We start from the raw sequence: 6,487 nt of genomic DNA on the forward strand, positions 1-6,487 counted from the left end.
AGGATTATCACCTAGCTTCTCACTATCCTGGGGTATTATCACCCCCAAGAGAGGATTATCACCTCTCACTATCCTGGGGGATTATCACTCCCTAGAGAGGATTATCACCTCTCCCCTTGTAGATTTCGGACTGTTACACCAATATGTAGAGAAAAGTGACCTGCTGTCCATATTTGGAGTACTTCATCCCTTACCCCTTTTTTCCCCATAATAATTCTGGTCTAAGAGCATTAAAGCTAATTTATACAACAGGATAAATTGGAGTTAATGTGATAACCATAAACCCGCCCTTACCAGTAGTGAATCAGCTAACCTCCTTTCAGAGGTCACTTCCTGCATGTGACCCCTGTCACACTAATTGTTTCGCTCAGCCAATTAGATGCCAGCTATCACATGTACAGTTGATGCCTATATTTTCGCGCCTAGCTCAGCAAAATAGCACTTCATATTCTTCTCTTCGTGGAACAAAATCCCATCCCACCCTCCCTTATTACTGCTTGATTCTCTCTGCTGGTTTTCTTAAGGTTTTTATATGAGGTCTTTTCTCTTGTTGAAAAATTTAAGAAGCTGCTTATACTTTTTGCAGTCATACGAACTACTGATCTTTGTTGTTTACACTTTGAATCAATTGGCAATTGTCAAGAAGATATGGCAGAAAAGAGGTGGGGTTTCTACTGAGGGGAATCATCGTACCCAACATCCCAACATGCTTGTGCACTTAGTTACTTTGGGCCTTATTTTCATTATTAAGTTGATAAAAGTTTAATTGTCATTTATTTACAACTTCTATTAATATATTTTCTTCTAACCTCTCTCCCTCGAGGTTCATGTTAAGTGTCTAGCTCTGCTTTCGGGAGGGTTCAGGTTTCCCTTCAAAAATAATTGAGGGTTTTTCCTGACGGGCAGCAGGCACGCAATCCTAGCTTAAATTAGTGATGATATCTGTATTGAGAGTCGTTGGCAATTAATAAACATGGGTTCGGGATGAAGTGCTCCCATACAGGTCACACTTTGCCCCGATAGATTCTTGTTACTCCTTAAACCCGGGAATTAGACATCTAGAGAGGTCTTTCCACCTCTCCAGTACCCAAGGGGGATTATCACCTCCACTCACAACCTTAAAGGGGAACTCCGGGAGAAAAATGACCTTTTTCTTAATGATTTGCCTACATTTGCTGTTTCAATTTTTGACTACTAAGTTAAGTGATTGTTCGCTAGAACGAAGATATTTCCCGCTAAAGCGGACTGAAAAATGCAAATAGCATTCCGCCATCTTGAAAATTGTTTGCCTGCTCAGAAATGGGTCAGCGTTTTCATTTATGACGTCAGAACGTCAAGCGTAATGCGATATTTACTCGGCTTCCAGTTGTGTACAACATTTTTATTTTGCATCGTCTGCTTTGGGAGCTTTTCTTACCTTTATCACTCTTATAATGTCGAATTCTGGGTCAGAATCCGAGTTCTCCGACGAAGAACAAGGAGCTCAAACGTTTTCTATCCAGCCGTATCAGTTTGAACCGCGGGTAAACACGGATGAGAGGGATATCAACGCTGAAAGTCTTTCAGGCGACGAGTCCATGGAAGGCAGCGAAGAATTGAATCCAAGACTGGAAAATTCCGCCTGGTATGTGCTGTGCTGTTTGCTTCATTGTAATTCTTTTACCGACGTGCGAAATAAACTGTTGTTTGGCCCAGATGTCGTGTTCGTATTTGTTCCTTTTTTGTTTGTTTTTTTTCGTTTTGAGAGTCTTGAGTACGTGAACATTTCATTATCGAGTGGCCGAGAAATTGCTTAGTGTTCCTAGTTTTCAATGTCTTGCGAATTAGGTGCTGTGAACGTGAAAGCTGTTAAAAACCTAGCATAAATTCCCTCCTCCCCCCGCAGCTGGAGTTTTCAAGTAGAAGGGAAGGATTTTGAACAATTTTCTGGGCGCTTCGCTTTCTTTTATATAAGCTAACACTAGCACGGGTGCAAACAAAAAGAATTGTATTTTTGTAAATGTTGATCTTCACTACACATAGGTTCTTTAAGTCAACAGGCGGCCGTTGGTCCCGCCTAACCTATGTCAGGAGAGAATTTTATTTACATGTTTAACTATCTAAATTTGCCAGTGTCCTCACTTTCTTTACTAGCTTGTATAAACAGTTTTCTTCAACTCAAACAAAATTAATGTGCTTCAACATATTTTATCTACATATCACAAAAAAAGTTAGTAACATCTAAATGTTACGAAACCTTACATTGTTGTCTTAAATCAGCTCTCAGTTGCTGGTGTTTATCCAGCTTCTTAACCTGTACCTCATGTTAAATGTAGATCAATTCAGTTTTTGTTTCCCATCTATGATTTAGGTGCTCATGTGATAATTGCCAGATTATGGGGAGAGCAGAGGCATGCATATGCTGCCAAGAAATAGAGCAGGTTAAAAATAAGCTTAATGAAGCAGTTACTAGTGGTGAATGTGAGGAAGAGCCAACATGCATCACGCAGCATCCAGGGTTCCATCCAGTGTGTATAAATAGATGGGTCCTGCAGACTGCATGGTATCAATATAAGCAACAATACAAAGAATCTTTTAATGGTCCTGAAGACAAACTCTACAGGCACATAGCATACAGACAATTGGCCCGATGGTGCTGGGGAATCCTGGGCAAGGAAATTAGGGTTGTGCTTCCTTCATGTGCTGTAATGTGTATTAGGAACTTCTATCCTCCACCTGGGCCTGAGGAGGAGTTTGTCTTTACAGGTTTTAAATATGCAGACGAGTGACATGACTTAAAACTGACATCAGGCTGCCAGTGTAAATGAGAAACTGTAAGCCAATTATGATGCATAATATACAGCTATAAAGAGGATATTACAAATAATTTGCTTACATTTTGTGAGCTGAATTTTTAAGCCTTTAGGTTTTGTATTCTCATTTTACACTATGATATGTTGAAAAGTCCTATACACATGCATCCATGTACATATGTCTAAGTAGGTTATGAAAATGCAAATCTCCTTGAGAACATCAAAAACATGGTGTGAATAAGAAAAACAAAACATGCTAGCTAAAAAGGTCTATTCCTCATTATTTGCAGTCAGAAAACCTCACAAGTGGTGAACTGTTCTTGTCATGTGGGTTTCAGTTTTCTACACGTAATTGGAATAAAAAGACATGGTGGTATTTGAGTTTCTTATTGTTAAGTTTGGAAAAAATTTCAGTGTTACTCTGATAGACTGTTACAAATAGGAAACCTCCAGGAAATGTGTCAAAGGCTCACTATTGTTAAGTCATCTATTAAATCTTGAACGATGTTGGCGTATTGCATCTGATTTACTAGGTGCTGGTTCTGAGGCAATGTTACTTGGTAGGTGTGGATGAAGTGGCTGTGCAGCTGCATTCCCCTGCTCAACACGACTGAGCACCTCTGAAAGTAGGTCTGATAAGAACTGATATGACTTCTTCTCATTAATTGGTTTGACAACCCATCTTTTATTTGCTTTTGGGAAGCAAAGCTTGTATCTTGCCTCACCTGCCCGTTCACCTGACTTTATCACAGCTTGACTACGGCCAGTGTTAGCATTGTTGTCTAGAGCCGACCATGCCCTGGTAAGAATAATGCTCGCGTTTGGAGGCATACTTCAGCATCATTGAATGGTACACCTCAATTTTACCAGTGTGACAGAAGTCGGTTAGTTTAGCCAGATCTTTAAGAAGCTTTTTATTCAGTACCACTTCCTCTAAAGCTATGTGAGCTTGTGAGCCTGGCTTAAGCCAACAAATTTGCTTAGCTTCAGAGGAAGAGATACGTCGGTGGCAACACTGATGGAAGAGCGTATTGCCTGACCACTTGTGCTTGTTTGCTACATGATCTAAAACAGACTTCCACTTTTCACGCAGAAGCTGCACATTCCCATCGCAGGTTGCCGCACACCACCAAAGGTGATTGGAAATGGATTGTATCCATGGGGCCAGTTCCTCACAACCCTTTTGTTTGGCTTTGTTTGTAAGTTTTTTGACCACCCACTTGGAGAGATGCCAAACATCATACTGGTGGTTGATGTGTGGGAAGTCCTTCTTCATGCTGCTGCTGATGGAAACATGGCGGTCTGTAGCAATCCTGTTAATCATGATCCCCTTTTCCTCCAAGTCTTGAAGGCAGCGAGAAAAGCCCTCTTTCTCCATGGCATTTGACGAGCTGACTTCTGAGACCTGGACAACATTGAATGCAACCACATCTCCAGAGTCCTCATCCATTAAAGTGTAGGTGCCATATTTGGCACTGTGGCCAGGGCTGTCACACCTGCCATCACCATCGAGATTTACAACTTCCTTGGAAGTCAGTCTGTCTACCTGCCGTTGACTCTCTGCTTCCCATGCCTCATTCACCACAGGGAACAGGTATTTACGCTGGGTGTCATAAAAGACACTTTCGCTGAAAAATTGCAGGTTAAAACATGATGCCAGACGACTTATGGCAGCAAAGTTATTACCTGTAAAAAGAATGGATGCTGCCAGTAATAAATTTCCTAGAGGTTTCCTTTTTACAACAGGTTGTGACTCCCATGTCATTTTACACCCACTCTGGCACACAAGCTCTACAGATAACATGCTTCCAACAGTTTTCCTCTTCTGTTCAATGACAACATCACCGCATTCCTGGCATCTTTTAAATAAATTATTTAGATTTGAATTAAAGACTACAAATTTTTTTTCATTGCTGGGATTTTCAGGGAACTCATCTTCTGATTCTTCATCATCATCATCATCATCTTCATCAGCATCGCCATAGTGTTTTCCTTTAGGGGGAAATTTCCAGTGGGGATCTAGGTCTTCATCATCAACTTCATCATCTGTGTCACTGACATGACCATCAACGTTGTCATCATCATTTTCCAGCCTTGGGTCTTCTTTATGCAATTGAGCTAAAGGGGTGGTGCTAAAAAAGTTCTCATCATAAGTAGGAAACACTGAACTGGGACATGCTGGCAAAGAATAAGTGTGATCCTTCAAAACCTTCCATTGTACAGCATCTACATATGGTGGGACATACATGTAGGGCTCGTTTTGTATTGGGGTGAGGGTAACATTAGCTTTGCCCTTTTTTTGTTTGGAATCCTCAGTTTGAACTGCTACACTTCTTAAGGTAACAGGCTGACAGCAACACTGAATGCCAATGTCATGCACTCTTGGTTCTGAGGAGCCTGTTTCTTCATTATTTTCAAACTGGTCTTGATCTGAAGAGTCTTCCAAGACATCCTCTGAAGAAGAGCTTGACTCATTGTCACAGTCTGGGAAGGCAGCAGCTAAAAGTTCTTCCACAGCCTGATGGGATAAAGTTCAATACTTAACAGTATTTGCTACAAATATTTTTGGAATGTTCAATTGTCTGTTTTTATCGTAATGTCGAAATAATGAAGGTGAAATTACAGACTCGACATACAAAACTGAGGGCAAGGGTGAATTGAAGGATCTAACTTGAGGTAAGCACTAGGAAAAATGAGAGAAAAAAAACAGTTCTTATTAACATCTGTAACAGGCGGCGATTTTTAGTACACGTATCTGCTACGTGGCACAGTCGACTGGATAAAAGTCTCTTTTGATGTGAGGTGACATTCAATTTCCCATAAGGTCATACAAGTTTTGAATTTTTTTTACAAGCTTAGCTTTAGCAGCTTGATAGGATTGGAGTCCTAAAAATTTAAACCTATTCACTCTGGTTTAGGTGTACAAACTCTCTTTTTACTTGCAAATGCCGTTGAATTAATTCTGCCTTATAGTGTTTTATACCAAACTTGTCAGTTTCTCACTGAGTTCTAGATATGCTAGAGGCAAAACAGGAGCGTGAACTCTCAGAGGTCATCTAATTCGAACTGGACTGCAATCTCGTAGCGTCCGCCAAGCAGGCAAATCGAACAAGACAAGATTTTTGCAAAATAAAACAGGATGATAAAAATTTGCATGAGTGACAGTACTAACCTGTTTATGGTTTTGTTTCTGAAGGCGACTTTCAGATGACAATCGCGCTTTTTTGGGTTCCGGACCATATTTAAACAGAGACGGTATAGCGTCATCCCTTAAATGTTTTCGAACCTTTTCGCCCATTAGTTGTGCACGGAAATCGATCTCAAAACAGCTGGGCAAGAAGTGTGCGCTGCAAACATGGCTGTTTTCCAGGGGTGGCATATCAACACGCCTTACTCGGTCGAGCCATGCCTTCGTTCTATGGTCTTGCGGGAACTTGTGGTAACTCACGGCTTCTCCCGTCTTTTCTGAGTAATTGTGGCAGTCAGGCACAACGCAGCTGACCATTTTCTCCTTTGCTTAATACAAACGGTCAAAAAAGGTTGAACTGGAAGCCACGGACACAATACAAAGGGACGAAATAGAAAGACGTTCTGCCCTCGTAGTTCTAATATACGAATCTCCCGCGAACCCTCCGCCAACCAACCGCGAACCATTGACGTTCTTACGTCACAGCGCACTGCTGACCATTGTAACG

At 41.1% G+C, this 6,487-nt stretch overlaps 1 pseudogene; it reads right to left on the bottom strand.

The window, feature by feature from the left end:
* Window positions 1-3,245: 3,245 nt before the first annotated feature.
* LOC140923476 (uncharacterized) lies at window positions 3,246-6,297 on the bottom strand (annotated as a pseudogene).
* Between the last annotated feature and the right edge of the window lie 190 nt (window positions 6,298-6,487).

This window comes from Porites lutea, chromosome 13, assembly GCF_958299795.1.
Source record: "Porites lutea chromosome 13, jaPorLute2.1, whole genome shotgun sequence".
NCBI lineage: Eukaryota > Metazoa > Cnidaria > Anthozoa > Scleractinia > Poritidae > Porites > Porites lutea.